Source organism: Urocitellus parryii, chromosome 6 (genome assembly GCF_045843805.1).
Source record: "Urocitellus parryii isolate mUroPar1 chromosome 6, mUroPar1.hap1, whole genome shotgun sequence".
NCBI classification, from domain to species: Eukaryota; Metazoa; Chordata; class Mammalia; order Rodentia; family Sciuridae; genus Urocitellus; species Urocitellus parryii.
In genome coordinates, this window is record NC_135536.1 from 18,824,506 (window position 1) to 18,841,269 (window position 16,764).

Genomic DNA, 16,764 nt, shown 5'->3' on the forward strand with positions numbered 1-16,764 from the left:
GATATGCAAATATATGTTTATGTTTTGACCTATACATAGACTTCTGATTTTTACCATTCTTATGATAACTCATACTCATAAGTAACATTGTTGGGTGATTCTCAAATTAAGGCCATTACAAAGATCTGCAAAATTTAAAATAGTAGCTTGCACCACTGTAAAATGTTCACCAAAGCCTTCTCTATTTCAATAATTGTTATATAATTCCTACCCTGAATACTCATATTAACATTTATTTAAAGTAAAGAACAAGAATCTATCATTGGTTTTACAAGTAATCTACTTTATCTAAAAAAATGAACAAAATACAAATTGACTTCAAATTTTATGTTATTTGAAAAATTCACTCATAGTCTAAAACTTGCATCATGTTTCATGATTATAAAATTAGGTTCGTATTTTTCTCTCCAAGAATACTTTTGAAAACATTCCTAACTATGATCGTATATCATCTACATATGTACAGCTTATATAATTTCCAGGAAAATAAGACCCAGGATTATTTTCATCTTTATTAAATAATGTGGTCAGCATATTAACATATGGGAAATATAATTAGTTTCAGAATATTTTCCCAAACTTCTCTGCTTTTGTCCCCATAAATCTAAAGGGTATTTTTAGATTTATTTCTGTTTATAATAATATTAGTACCATTTTAAGTTCTCTAGGAAGCCAGATTTTATTATCCTATGTTTTAATAATGAAATGCAGTCACTTAAATATTCTCCAAATGAAATCAAAATCCCAATAGCAAGAGATTATAATTCATCATAATTGAGATATTAGTAAAAGAAATGTAAAAATATTTTGAGATCTTCAGATGGGTTATGCCAACAGTTGTTATTACTCTCATAAACAAAGGCTTAATACCTCTAAGAAACAGTGTTTTCAGTATCTTGTATTCTATGTCAGCTTAATTTTACTTATTGCACAATTTAAATCTCTGTTAAGTAGTTCAAGGAAGAACATCTATTCTTTCAAAGTGCTTTAAGAGTATAATGAACTGGCAGCTCTATTTAAAAACTCCTTTCTAATAGAATAAGTGGTTGGATCATTAAACCTGGTTTGAAAAGTGTACATACAGGAGAGAAAAACCTGCCTTGGTTTATGCAGTCGAAACATCTGCTAAACCTTCTGACACAGACAAGCAGGAAGAGTAATATGTTCTTTAAATTAGAAACCAAATGGCAACAACTAAATTCATGCCCCTTAAGGGATCGTAAATATTTTCTGTCTGCAAAGGTCACCTGACCTTTGAGCAGACAACAAGCAGTGAAAATTCCTCCAGGCAAAACCCTGCAGGAGGTTTCCTTAGCAAGGATTCCTACACACTGGGAAGGCATTTCTTTAACTAGAGAATGAACAAATCTATCTCCATTAATATTCGGAACCATGATGAAATGGAAACACATATCATCAGATTTATTGGAGAACTGGACAAATAGCACAGTGAATGGAATTGCACAGTAATGGCATATAATCAAATGGGCATGTCACTACACCACTAAGGATGGTTACTACTTAAGGTAAAGAAGAACTCTCTTTTGTTGGATCAGAAACCAGTACTGCGAAGAAGAGAGAGTTTCTCCTGAGACAGAAAAGCCTGGAGGAAGCTCACAAGTTACATGTCCGGAATATGGCTGTGCATCTCTTTTTCGTGTTCTTTAGACTCACTTGATTGTAGCTCAAATTCTATTTTCTTCTCAACTTTTTGAAAATTTGTTCTTCAGATCTACACATTCCCATTCTTTTTGTCTTTTTCTTTTTAATTTACTAATCTCTTATGATAAATACTCACTGAGAACTTAGGTGTGCTGAAACTTCTACAAACAAACCATGTTCTCTCTTGGCAGTCTTAGAAATAGGCCTGAAAATTTTGTCACAATTCCCAAATACTAATTTCAATAGTGCCGCTTAGATGAAAAGAGGTGCTTCCCCCTATTTGGTGTCAAATCTTAGCCTTAACCCAAACAACTCTACAGGGGAAGAGACTTAGAATTACATTAAGATGGGTTTCAAAATGACATCTCCCACATTTTTTGCAACTTGAACACAGTATTAAGTTCACTGAGTCTGAGAGATGTACCTAATTTATAGGCTTATAGTGAAATTTTAAATGTGATAATTTTAATGTGATAATTTATATACTACACCTAGCATAGGGGCTAACATAAGAGAAAAGCCTGGTTAACTGTGTCTTCTCTTTTCTGGGATAATATTAACACTCACCTCATAGGACTGACATAAGGACTAAATGAGGGAATAAGACTTTTAGAAGGAACTCTAGTATGTATTGGTGTTCTTCTTAAGTTAATAAAGTAAATTAAATTAGCTCTTCTTATTATAACTGGTGTCATCTAATGTCGATAATATTAATTCAGAAGAAGGAAATTTTAAAAGTTAGGTTTAGAATTATGGCAGATCACTGGATGAATCGCTCAATCTAAGGATTTGTAGTTACTTATAAATAAAGAATCCATATTGTGACTTCTTTTCTATATAGTTTTTTCTCCCATCAATAAGTACATACTTAATGTGTTGCCATTTACTCTATGCATTAGGTTATCCAGAAAAATAGAAAAAAGAGAATGTATCTATTGCCCTTACATAGCTTGTGTGTGTGTGTGTGTGAGTGTGCGTGTGTGTGTGTGTATATGTGAAGTGATTTACTATAAGGAATTGACACACATGATTATGGAGACCAGAAAGTCTCAGGATCTCTCGCATCATTTGGCAAGCTGGGGACTCAGAAGAGCTAATAATTTAGTTTCTGTCCAAGTCCAAATGCCTGAATGCTGAGGGCCATTGCCAAGTAGGAATGACGCATCGATATTTCCTTGCCAGCTTACCCCATGTTAAATGGACTTGCCTTGGACATTGCATGTGTCTTTGAGAAAGGTGACCCTGCTCAAGGACCAGGGTGGATCCAGGATTAGGGTGTATCCTGCAGGTTTTAGGAAGTATCTAGGTTTAAGACAATTTGAGTTTAGGGTGTTCCCGGTTTAAGACAAGTTTAGGGCGTTCCTGGTTTAAGATAATCCGGGTTTAGGGAAGTTGCAGGTTGAAGGTTATTCCTGCTGGGAGTAGGGCGTGCCTGCTGCCTGAGTTCCCACTGTGTTCTCGTGAGATTCAAATGGGATTTGGAAAAAAGCCTCCTAGAGTAGGTGAATTGGGCGGCGGCAGAACTTGGATTTCCCCAGAACGTGTTTGTGCAGGGCAGGTGTGAGTTCGGGAATAAAGGATTGCTGTTTGAATCTACAAGGTGTGTGGTGGCTCGTGATTCTGTGCCAAGCCGAGACATTGGCATTTGGTGGCCTGTACGGGTTAGCTCAGTTGGTTAGAGCTTGGTGCTGATAACGCCAAGGTCGAGGGTTCTCCCCGTATGGATCCACCCTGGTCCTTGAGCAGGGTCACCTTTCTCAAAGACACATGCAATGTCCAAGGCAAGTCCATTTAACATGGGGTAAGCTGGCAAGGAAATATCGATGCGTCATTCCTACTTGGCAATGGCCCTCAGCACCTGAAAAACACTAGAGCCAATGGTGTCACTCCTGTCTGAAGTCTAGCAAATTTGACACCTTGAAAAGAACTGATGTTTCCACTTGAATCCTACAGCAGGAAAGAAGCCAGTGTCCCAATTTGAATAAAATAAGACAGGAAGAAATTTTCTAAGACTCAGGAGGTCAGCCTTTATGTCCCATTCATTCCTTGAATTGAATAAATGTGGCCCACCTTTGTGATAGAAGGTAATCTGCTTTACTTATTCTACCCACTTAAATGCTAATCTTGTCTAAAACAGTCATACAGATGAATTCAAAATGATGTTTGAGATAATATCTGGACACCATGTTGCCCAATCCTTTCATATAAAAATTAATCATCATACTCTCGAAGTTCCAATCTATGTATACAAACTAACATATTCCCTCAAAAGTTTTTATAAAACTTTTCACATAGCACTAATCAATCCATTTCCTATGGATAACTTAGATCAGTAATTTCCTGAGTGCCCACCATATTTCATGCACTGCATATGAATCTAGTTCACAGACATAGGTACGAAACAGGTGCTACTCATTTTTAGCATATCATGACAGGGAGCTTGAGCTTTCTCTTTAAGAATCTACAGATACATTTTAAGTAGAAAAGTAATTTGATCAGACTTGCTTTCAAATGATCACATTGACAGTAATATTGGGAGTAATATAGGGTAATATTTTATTTTCTCTGTTTCTTCTTACTTCCTCACTTCTAGATATGGAAACATTAATTACAGTGCTCAGTCCTTATCATTCTTACCATCTCCATTCTTTTTCCCTAAGTGGTAACATAAGACCATTTAGTATGTGTACAACCAGAAGTGATGGAGAAGATGTAGCAATAGGTACAACAGATGAATGAGCAATTGAAATAATACTGTGCAACTGTGCCAGGGTCTTAGAAAACTTCGCTATAAATGATAAACATTTGTCCTGCAGTACATTAATTAGGGGGAAATAAAACAAATTCAAAAGTAAAGAAAATACTTGATGAAAGTGGCAAAGTGACATTTTTGTGCAAATCCTCTCATGGGTAACAATTATAAGACCTAGAAAAAACACCAGTCGAACCAATAACAGACAAATTAAAAAAAATCATACACAAGGACCCCCAGTAGTTCTGGGAAAATGTTGAAAATCAAAAATGACTTTGCTCTTAAAACTGTAAGCCATACTTAGGCAAATTCAATGGATTTTCCGTTTTTATAACTGAAGGTATTTCACAATCCCATGCAATTTGGTTAGCATAAAACTAGAGCATACTAGCCTGAGGTGTCAGAAAATAGAGCCCAATGAGAGACTGTCTGGAATTAAGCAAGAATTTCACAGGATATCATAAAAGTCTGCATCCTTAAGTCAGATAAAAATCTCTGTCCACAGTTTTGGCTGACCACCAAATTATGCAGCCATAGAAAGTACCACCAGGGTCCCGGATATGAAGATTACAAATGGAAGCCATTAATACAACACTGAAATATGAGCCAGTGTAAAGTGTGAGGGAGACAGTTTTTTGTAAATATCCAAATAGCTAATTGTCCAGAAGAATAAAAATATAATAATTCCCAGAGAAGACAGAAGAACTCAACACATTATTTGTAATATCCAGCTTTTAAATAAAAATTATTAGGTATTAAAAACCAGTAAAACATGCCTGTTAGGAAATAGAATATCAAAATAATCTGACTCACATACAGCCTAGATAGGAACTTTAGCAGACACTGTCCTCAAAGGAGTTATTTAAAATATGATGAAAGGATTAAAAGGAAAAGATGGTATCAATGAATTAATAAATAGGGAATCTCAACACAGAAATGCTACATATAAAAAAATCACAATTAGCTAAATAAAAAGTGAAATGACTAACATTAAAATTTTGCTAGATGAACTCAATAGCATTTGGGAAATGGCAGAAGAAAGAATTTTAAAAGCTTGAGGGCAAATAAATATAAATTACACAATTCAAAGGACATAAAAACTATTGTAAAAAAAAAAGATAAAGAATCTTAAAGACTCTTCATAAGTACAATCCATGGAAAATAAAAGTCCTACCAAATATGTAATTTGAGTTCCAGGAGAGCAGAGAAAGGATTAGCAGAACCACTTGAAAATGTAATGACCCAAATTTGCGAAATTTGGAGGAAAATTAAGTTAATACTTCCAGATTTAGGGATTGTAAAATTCTCTAAGCAGTAAAGCAGAATAAACACAAAGAAAACCACTCCTAGGTAGAGTATATTCAAACTGCTAGAAGACAAGGATAAATGATAATCTTGAAATTAGACAGATGCAAATATGTTGTCTTCAGAGGAACAATGATTACAATAAGTGGATGACTTATCAGAAACCAGAGAAGCCAGATAAAATTGTAATGAAGCATCCAATTTGCTTGTGTTAGCTTCGAATCACTGTGACCAAAATACTTAACAAGAAAAAATTTAGAGAAATTTTATTTTGGCTCAAATTCCAGAGATATTGGTTGAGTCCATTGCTCTGGGCTCAAGGTGATGCATCACATCATATTGGAAGGGTATCATGAAAAGAAGTCACTCCCTTTATAGAGTCAGACGGTGGGTAGAGGGCCAGGGAAGATGAACCCTTCCAGGGCATGTACCTAGTAACTCACCTCCTCTAGCCACACCTCATGTGCCTACAGTTATCACCCAGTCGGTCCATTCAAACTAGAATGGAATGATTAGGCTACACCTCTCACCATCTAATCATTTAACCTCTGAATATTGCTGCAGAACACAGGAACTCTGGAAGGACACCTAGCAGTACAACACAAGGTTTTCCACTGACCCCTGAAAACTCATTTGTATTTCACAATGTGAAATGCATTTAGTTTATCTCCAAGAATCTCATAGTCTTAACAGTTTCAGTATTATCTTAAAGTTCAAATCCAATATTCCACTTGAGACTCAAGGCAAACTCTAGACTGTGAGCCAATGTGAAAATTGAAAGTCACGTATATCCAATATACAATGGCACAGAACAAACATTCTCATTCAAAAAAAAGAATGAATGGGGGATTGAAAGAAGGGAAAGAATTCTCATACAGCATGTGGGACACATACCTGGGAGGTGTGAATTACAAAAGACTTGTACAGCCCTACCCCTGTGGCCTTGCAGGTTGTAGCACACATGGGCTCTCTTTTACCCTCTCTTTTCACCCACCACCGTGTCTCAATACAAGTTCATGTTACCAGCATCTCTTAATTCCTTTAGTCTTCTATTCCACCTTCAGCTTCACCCTCATAGCTTCATGCATCACCATCTCAGGGGCAACCTGTAGACACTTCTGTTGGGGGCCACAAATCAAGTCAAGATGGTGCCTGGCAGTTTGCCAGGAGAAGTGGTTTGTGAGGCAATGCCACAAAGCCATTAAGATGGTGAGAATTCCTTATTGGCTGACTGCTGTATCTAGATGATGCTAATTGAGTCAAGCTGTGTGTAATCAGTTAGGTATATATACTGCTGTTGTTCCATAATAAAGCAGTTCCCACTTCAACTTTCAAGTTGCTTGTCACCTCCCAGTTATTTGGCCCAGCCAGACTGCAGCACAATTCCAACATGCTACACTTTGCCTGGCTTCCTTGGAAGGCCTGAAATATTGTTGAAAGCCACCATGACCCCCTAATTCCAGCATCTTGTATTCCTGGAGAATTAGCACCATGTGGATGCTGCCAAGGGCTTCAACCAGCTATGTGGTACCTGGACCCTCTGGAATCATAGCTCCAGCAGCATCTAAGTCCCTGGGCAGCTGAACATGTTGAAAAACTTTCTACCCACTCACCTCCCATGAAAATGAGTGCCCCCATAATCTCTTTTCAAAGAAATTTTCCCTCTAAACTTTTGAGCCTGCAATTGGTATAGTCTTATAAATTTCTGAGATGCCCTCAAGCCATTTTTTTTTTAAAGTCTCTGTCAAAAGAACTTAGCATCCCTATAGTGGCTGTAATTTCTTTTACAATCACCTCTTCCTTGGCCTCAGTTTTACAAGCACTTTTCTGGTCAAATGGCATTTTTTTTTAAATCCTTTAGCTTTGCTTTCTGCTCCCTATTCTCATAGTATGCCTGAACACCAGCACACCTGGTAGCAATAGCCAAGCCAATTACTGAATATTTTTCTGCCTGGAAATTTCTTCCACCAGATTAATTAATCTATCTTTAAATCAAACCTCACACAAAGTCTCAGAACAAGGGCAAAATATAGCCAATAATTTTGCCAGAATGCAACACAAATGGTCTAGTCCCATGTCCAACACAGTTCTCATTTCTCTGATACCTCATGAGCATAGTCCTCATTACTATATCAGTATTCTGGCCTTCTGAGTTCCCAGAAGTATCATCCATTAATCTCTGCTTAAAACATTCTACAGCCTTTTCAGTCTACATCTCCAAACTTTTCCAAATTCCACAAACCAGCTCCACAACCTTCTGAACTGCATGTTCAGGTTAGTTCCAGCAACAACCCCACTTCTTAGCACCAATTTCTGTGTTATCAGCTGGGCATTGCTGTGACCAAAATGCCTGTGGTTTAGTCAGCTTTTTCGCTCCTATGACTAAATATCCTAACCAGCACAACTGTAGAGGAGGAAGAGTTTATTTGAGCAGTAATGATTTCATAGATCTTAGTCCATAAACAGCTGGCTCCATTCCTCAGGGGTCCAGGTGAGACAGGACCAACATGGGAAGAGTGTAGCAGAGAGAAGCGACTTCCATGGTGATTAGGAATCAGAGATAGAGTCCACTAGCCAGATACAAATATATACCCAAAGCCAAACCCCAATTCCCACCTCCTCCAGCCACACCCTACCACTTCAGTTGCCACTCAATTAATCCTCATTAGAGGACTAAATCATTGATTGGGTTAAGACTCTTACAACCTAATCATTTCACCTCTGAACCTTCTTGCACTGTCTCCCACTTGAACTTCTGGGGGACACCTCACATCCAAACCATAAAAGCCTGACAAGAACAACCTAGAGTAGAGGAACTTTTTTTTACTCACAGTTGGTCCATGGTCATTGGAATTCATTGCTTTGAATCCAGTCTGAGGTATCACACCATGGTGAAAGGGTGTGGTGAAGGAAATATGTTCCCCACATGACAGCCAGAAAATGAAGTAAGAGAGGGAGAAGAGGGAAGAGGCTGTAGGGAAGATGCAACCTTTCAGGTCATTCCACCAGTGACCCACCTCCTCCAATAATATCCCACTCAGTTCATTCAAACTAGGATGGATTGACTAGGTTATATTTCTCACAATCTGATCACTTTACCTGTTTATTCCCATATTAACACAGGAGCTTTGGGGAATACCTCATAGTCACATCATGACATGGCTAAAGATATAAAAGTAAAATCGTAATCAAAAATCATATATCCAGCAAAACTATCCACTAAAATTGAAGACAAAAAATGACATTTAATATAAACAAGCCATGGTTAAAGAAAGTTTTTAGGTCGAAGACAAAGGGCATTCAAGGACAATTAATATCTAAAGGAAAGAATTAATATCATCAAATTGATATACAAATGGGATTGTATGCATGTATGCATAAGCATGATTGATAGGCATGTAAAGTAATATAAATGCAAAGAGCACTAAAGAAGATAGCAGAAAAGAAAATAGAAACAAATTGTTGCTTTACCTGGAATTCTTGATGAGGCCCTGTGTGATTTTGGGTGTGTATGTGTGTGTTATGAGCAAGGCAGTGTAGCAATAAGTCATACGTTCCTTTTAATATAATGAATATTATATTAAATTATGAGAAGCATTGCCCTTCTCCAAAACTGCAGGCATCTATACTGTTGATTCTCCTGTGAGTATTTACTAGAGGCCCTATGTAACATCTCTATCTGCCACAGACACTCCTTTACTACAAATTATACTGAGTTATGGAACACAGTGGCAAGGAGGTTTGTAGCAATGACTACTTCAGTTTCCCATCCATTTTATTTATATATTTATTTTTGTTTTAGATCTTGCTCAGAACTGGAAGCCTCAAAGGTTAGACAATATGAGATAAAATCTATACAAATGTGTTTTCTTTTTCGTGGTGGATGTTGCAGACACATTTGTTTCTCCTTTTAGAGCTAATATATGGACATTCTTTAGACTACTAGATCTTTAGAAATTTCACCAATGCAAATGGTTCTCTGAAATTTCTTAGTATTTATTGCTCACCCTGTCCTATGCATGAAACATAGTAAGTTTTCTAGAGTTTTATCACCGGCCAACCCTGTCAAATGAACATCATATCATGAATATAATAGACATGTCTCTATGCTTTCAAGGTTACCATATTCCCTCCAGATTAAATAATGAGAAGTAGAAGCATTCACATAACCCCAGAGGAAAAAGAGAAGATCTACATTGCTGTCCTCATCAGGCAAAAGCAAATAATTTCTTATTATCTTTCATACTAGGGATATAGAAAAAATATTTTCTAGGCCAGTAACTATTAACTCAGTCCTAAAATCTTTGTTGTTTTCCGTAAAGATATCACATCTGGATCTATAGTTTTGAATTACAGGCTGACCTGGTTTTGTCTACAATCATCCAAATAATTTTCTGTAAGCCAGCTTTTGCACTGATCAATTGTATAGATATAAGATGACAAGACCTCCGTGTCTATCAAGATTTTGATAAGAGTATTAATCTTTCTTTCTTAGAGGGATACCATACAATTTTTTTATATAGTATCTTGGGACAGGTCCTTCCTAGGGATTTCTACGTATTCTTTCTTACATAAAGGAACATAGATCAGTGGACCCCTGGGCCCCCTGATTATTTAGTATCTATTCTTATCATACAGTCTACACCTGGGGAGAAAAAAAATGAGACAAAAGAAAAAAAAAAAGCAGATACTCGGTTCCACTGGATACCCTAAGGAATAAACTTATCTAAGAATTCAAGTATTACTTGCTCTCCATAAATATCTGGAACCAGTGGGACAGACTGATACTTTGGGTTTGGCAATTAGTGTTAAGTTCAAAACTGCTAAGCAGCAGCAACAAGAGAAGCCATGTATTTCCTGTTCCGAGATCATCATCTTTCTGAAAATAGGTACAGACTCCTCTGAGGAAGGTTTGGAGGGTGAAGGGTGCACAGTGTATCTGTGGCCATATTATAAGGTTTTCCTTAAAAAGGCAAGGTCTGACTCAGAAGCAACCTAAATCTGTACACTAGTTTCGGCTCAGGGCTAATTGCTTATGCTCTGACATGCATGAAACTTAATGTTCATTGATAAGGATCATGATCTCCATGACAGTAGTTTTAGTCTAGTTTCTTTTTACCAGATGTAGAAAAAGCCTATTTTTAAATATGTTTTGCAATTCCCTGGGAATCTGGTCATCTGTTTTCTTCTTCAGGATTCTATGAGCAGTTAGGTGTTTGCAGGCCCCAGCACTCTGAATACCACTCTTCCCTAGTTATTGTGATGATTGTGCCCACTCTGTCTCTAGGGGTAAATGTTGTCTCTAGGTTTTCAATAGTAAGATGTTATGGTTTAAGTACAATGAGTCTGCCAAAACTCTTGTGTGAGACAATGTAAGAAAGTTTAGAGGTAAAATGATTGGGTTTGAGAGCCTTAAACTAATCAGGACATTCATCCACTTGAATGGATTAATTGGGTGGAAATTGTAAACAGGAAGAGTGTGGCTGGAGAAGGTAGGTCACTATGGGCATGTCTTTGGAGTCTCTATTTTGCTCATGGAGAGATGAGTTCTCTCTTTGCTTCCTGAGTCTCATGTTCTAAGTTGTTTTCTTGGGCCACACCCTTCTGCCATGTTTTACCTCACCTTGGGCCCAGAGCAAAGGAGCTAGCTGTCTATGGACTGAGACCTCTGACACTGTGAGAGTCAAGTAAACTTTTTTTCTTCCAAACTTGTTCTTGTCAGGTCTTTGGGTCACAATGGCAAAAATGCTGACTAAAACAAAACATGTATTAAATCTATAGTAATTTAACAAAGAGTAAGCAGAGGAATAAATACTATGACTTCATTCTCCTTATCCCCTTTCATTCCCTGATGATGACTCTCAGAATTCAAACTCTTCCAAAATCTGAACAAGTATAAACACTAACTTAGTATAGGATTCACACCAGGATGGAGAATGAGGGAGAGTGAATCTAGAAGGGCAAAGGTAAAATACTCGGTCTTTCCTCTAGACAGTAAGCTGCATGATAATGCTGACATTTCCATTTTTCCTGGCTGTGTCCTCAACACTTAGAATTGTGACAATCTCATAATACATGTTACATTATTGTTGGAAGGATTGTTGGCTGTCTGGCTGGATAACAGACACATTTACAGGCATATAATTAATTATGAGGAAAAACATAAATAGGCAAGACAAAAATGTGCAAGAGAAGGGTAAGTGGACACTTTGGTGGTGGGATTTCCAGTGGATGCATCTTTGTTTGTAAGCAGTGCTTTAAAAGAACAGCCATGAGCTGGATTAGATAAACAATGACTTTTCAAGAAAGACTTCTTGGTGCCACTGGGAACATATATGATAATATTTATAGTATCAATAGTTTTTAGTCTAAAGTATTTTATTCCAAAAAAATCTACAGAAATCTGTGATTCTATTCATGTTATAATGATATTGGGCTTAACAAATTTTTTTCATGTTAAAATGACTGACCACAGGGGAAGACAATGGTTAGCCATACTCAGGAGATATATATATTTCTATATATATATAATATATATATATATTATATATATATATTTATATAGATAGATATATAGATATTTATAGGTAGATAGATAGATAATATATTCTTCTCTGTGGTCAGTCACTTTAACATGAAAACATTTTGTCATACATATGTGTCATACATACATGTATGTGTGTGTGTGTATATGTATATATATATATACTGTGAGTGTGTGTGTGTGTGCACAAATACCTTTATTGAAAGAATATTTTTATTTGGAGGGAGAAAAGGAAAATACTCAATTACTCAGGTACTGTTATATTGGAGAAGTAATAAGAAAAGAGAGACTGAGAATATTAGTAATGGAATGTATATTCTGTCATATATCACAAAGTACAAATAAAATAAAACTAGCCAAAAATTCTTTGATACTGCCTATCAAAATGTGGAGTACTTTCCAAAGCCTTGGATCTGGCCTATCCATTGTCTCTCTTTGAATAGTTAAACATGAACCTGTATAATATAAGCAAAGATTTTGCAATTAGAACTAGTTTTTACTGCTGGTAACTCCTCCACCTCTATGAGAACACACCTGGGCTAGCCTTCTGGATGATGAGCTGTGACCTTGCCACAGGCGATATCAAGTCAACCACCAGACAGATAAGTGAGGCACCCCAAAACCAACCACTGACAGACATGTTCATGAGGTGATCCCAAATCATCCTATCTTAGGTAGCTTGGCACAAGCCAGAAGAAATACCTTGGTAATTAATCAATAAAGAAAAATTTAAAAGAAGAAAAGAAATAAAAATCTTGAAAAAGTTTGCTGTGCACCAAAAACTAACTATAATTGAAGTAATTGAAAGTCATAATTTATCACTTTAGCAGTTTTATTTTTTCTTCTGGATAAAAAGAAATAGCTATTTACCATGCTTAAACATTAGCAGTGACAATAATATACAGTAGATGAGTCCTGCTTGCGATGCTATATCTCTGCAATATCTCCAGTCCTTGCCATTTTCTAGCTCTAATCTGTCTCCTCCTCACCATTCCTCACACTGCTCACAGGACTCCAGTTTGGCACTGTTAGACCTGCACCAAATCGCACCTGTTATGGGCCAAGATATCTCCTTACCGAGAAGAGACCAGAACATGCCAACATCTACCATAGGACGATCAATGCTGTTTAAACTTCAAACTTCTTAGGCTGAGGTCATAGGTTAAACAATTTTCTGTGACTTTTGATTTTCATAAGAATGACTTTCAGTATCTTTCTCAAGAAGAGATTTGATTCAGAAATAACATGAAAAAAAAGAGAATGTTTTAGAGAGTCTAGTACAACAAATTATGAAAGGAAAGCAGTGTTAAGGAAAAGAAAAAGCCCTAAAACTAAAGCCATTCCTCTAAATTTCACCAGCTGTGGGCTGATCCCATGTGCATATCACAAAAATGTTTTTGTCAATATTTTCTATAATTAAGCCATTTATAAAACATCTATTACATTAAATATCATTCTGTATCTCCTTCCTAGTCTATGGAAAAATAACCCAAAAATAATTTCCAAGAAACTGAATACAATAATCCTTGATGTAAATATTATGTGCCAGGTACTAAATTCAAAATAATCACTGTGTATTGTATATAATAAATATATATTATATATAATAAACTGTGTGCACATATTATATACATATATAATACATGCAAATGTTATATATGCTAATACATTCTATCAGCTTATAGCTTTCACCTCTGGTTGCCTCTCTCCCACACATTCATATTTGTTAAAATTATGCTTTTAGCAGTAAAAAAAAATGTGGGTATTAATGTGATTCACCTTTTACTGATAACATAGGAATAAAAAGTAATTATCGTCTTTGAATGGTGTTATTTGATTATAGGGGTGAGTTCTTTATGAGAATGTTAGAGCCCTTTTTAGGGCTATATGAAATAATGTATCATTTACAAAATACAATTTGAGATTGCCCTTTGTCCTGTCACAATTTATAAAAATGAATACTTTTGGAAATTAAAAGGCAACAATCTTAAAACAGATAAAACAAACTGATTTAGTATTTTTGCAGGCACATAGGACCTTTTTTTCCCAAAGAGCTTTTATAACATAATAATTTGCATTTCCATAGCACTTTTCTTCCAAGGTTTTTCGAAGCCTGTTGCATTAATATGAGTTCAACTATGATGCATTCCCTTGAAGTAGGGATTTATTCTTCACATTCCCGTTTTACAGACAAGCACATTAGTGTCTTGCTGAAGGGTATATAACAACACATAAGTCAGTTAGGAAATTGATCCTAGAAATCCTAATTTCCTATCCCTTGTTCCGGTACCTTGACAAAACTGTTTTCCTAATAGAGAAGCATATTACTCTGCAACTAAATAGCAAATTAAAGACATGCTGTCTCATGTAATCTTATAAATGTGCTTTAAAAGCCACCAGGACCCCTGAGAGGTTTACCATCTGGTTCCCGTGGTGGCAAAAAAAGAAACAAGAATGAGTGTGGAAGACAGACTAGATTGTATTCAGCAAGCAGAGGGAGATTCTGCACTGGCTAGAGCCTATGGAACCCCCATCTCCAGACTCTCCTTGTGAAAAAGAATTTTTCACCCTTGAATTTATAGTGGGTAATAGCAGGTTTAGCAAAGACAGAATAAAGTATGAATACTACCAAGCAAAATGTGGTAAACGAATTTAATTTTAAGAGCTTACAACCTGGGACAGCCAACCTTCAAGGTGGTTCGCTGTAAACCTGGCTTCCTGGCACCCCAGCCCTCATGATAGTCTATCCCACACTGAGTGGAACTCTTTGGAACAAGTGGGAAGCCAGCCACCATGCCATGAGAATGCTGAGGCAGCTCTGTCAGGATGCCACCGGAAGAGGAACTGGGACTTCCTGCCAACAACCAGCACTGACTTCCACCTGCAGTCACCTTGAAAATCGGCCTTGAAGCGCCAGTGAAGTCCCCAAAGGGCAGCAGCTCCTTTAACTGCTCCCTCAAGAGAGACCCTGAGCCAGAACTTCCCAACCAAGCAGTTCTTGAAATCCTGACTCATAGAAATGGTGAGAGAGGACAGATGATAATTTTTTTACTTAGCTTTCTATAGTATTTTTCTGCTAAAAGTTAACTCTGTGCGGGGTATGCCCCCTGACATGGACTCTTCTCCTGCCTCTTCAAACACTCTGATCTTTTGTCTCTCTGCGGTACCCAGCTTTTTATTCCCTCCAGCTCCAATGGTTGTTTTCTTCCTGCTTAGTCTATCTCCATCCCCATAGCTAACCTTGACCCTGTCCTTTCCAAGATTAGCTTCTCCTGGTCTCAGCTTAGATATCACCTTCTATGAGAGGCATTTCTACAACACTGTTTCTAACCTTCCCCCCTCATCACCACACACACACACACACACACACACACACACACACACCACATACACTCTTATCATCACAAGACCCTTTATCTCCCTCCAAATCAATAACCCAATGTGTAAGCGCCAGGGTCAATATCTGTTAACTCCACTCACTGATTTGGTACATCATTTGGCTAGCAAGTGGAAGCTAGCCGTTTATTAGGAGTTTAATAAATAGTTGCTGAATGAATAATTTAAAAATAAAAAGTGTAAAAAATCATGAGAAACATTGAATGTCTGGTTAGATTATTTCAGGAAGGTGTTCCATACGTGGTGGCATTTAAATAAGCCTTCTTGATCAATTTAAGCAGCAGAAGCCTAACCTGTGGAAGAAAATACTCCCAGGGGATCACCATATGCATGACTATAGGGAGAGAAATTGCATTGATTTTTTTTTAGCCAGTTGTGCTTGATTTGGAAGCCAGTCTTCCTTCCTCCACGGAAAACACCAGGAAGCATGTTGGATTATGATACCTGCTCGAAATGGTAGAGAGGAGGAGAGATAGCACTACCCCAGCTGAGAGGCTGCATTAAGGACTGAATCACTTCAAATATTATAACTGTAGGCAGAAAGGAGTCCTTTCAGCCATTCTGAAATAAGGGTGTAGAGTTGTGCAGAAGGGTCACCTGTGTCACCTGCAGTGTCACTGCACAGTCTCCTTATCCTGTTCTGAGACATCCAGTATCTGAGATAAATGTGCATGGGCTGCAAAACTGAATGCTGTTGAGAACATCTGGAATCTGGATACTCTCAGCAGAACACCTAAGAAGAGGATACAAATATCAAATCATGTCCAGTTAAAGAATGGACAGCAATAGAAATATATAAGGCAAAGAAATAAACTCTCTGCTACTTTAAGAAGACAGAATTACTGATGTCATGTGCTTAACATTAAATAGTCTTTTTTCATATTGATTTTGATTTAAAAGCCGTTCTTTTGGGGAAAAAAAATGTCAGAGAAAGCTTTAGATCCTTTCTCTGTATGCAAAATGAGAAACTCATTAACTGCAATAACCAACCAAACAAACAATAAAACTAACTTATCAAGAGGTACTAGATAATGATACATATAATTTGTAGCCTGGGAGGAGAATCTGATCAATAGAGTCCTCCTATCTTGTGTGACTAAACCAA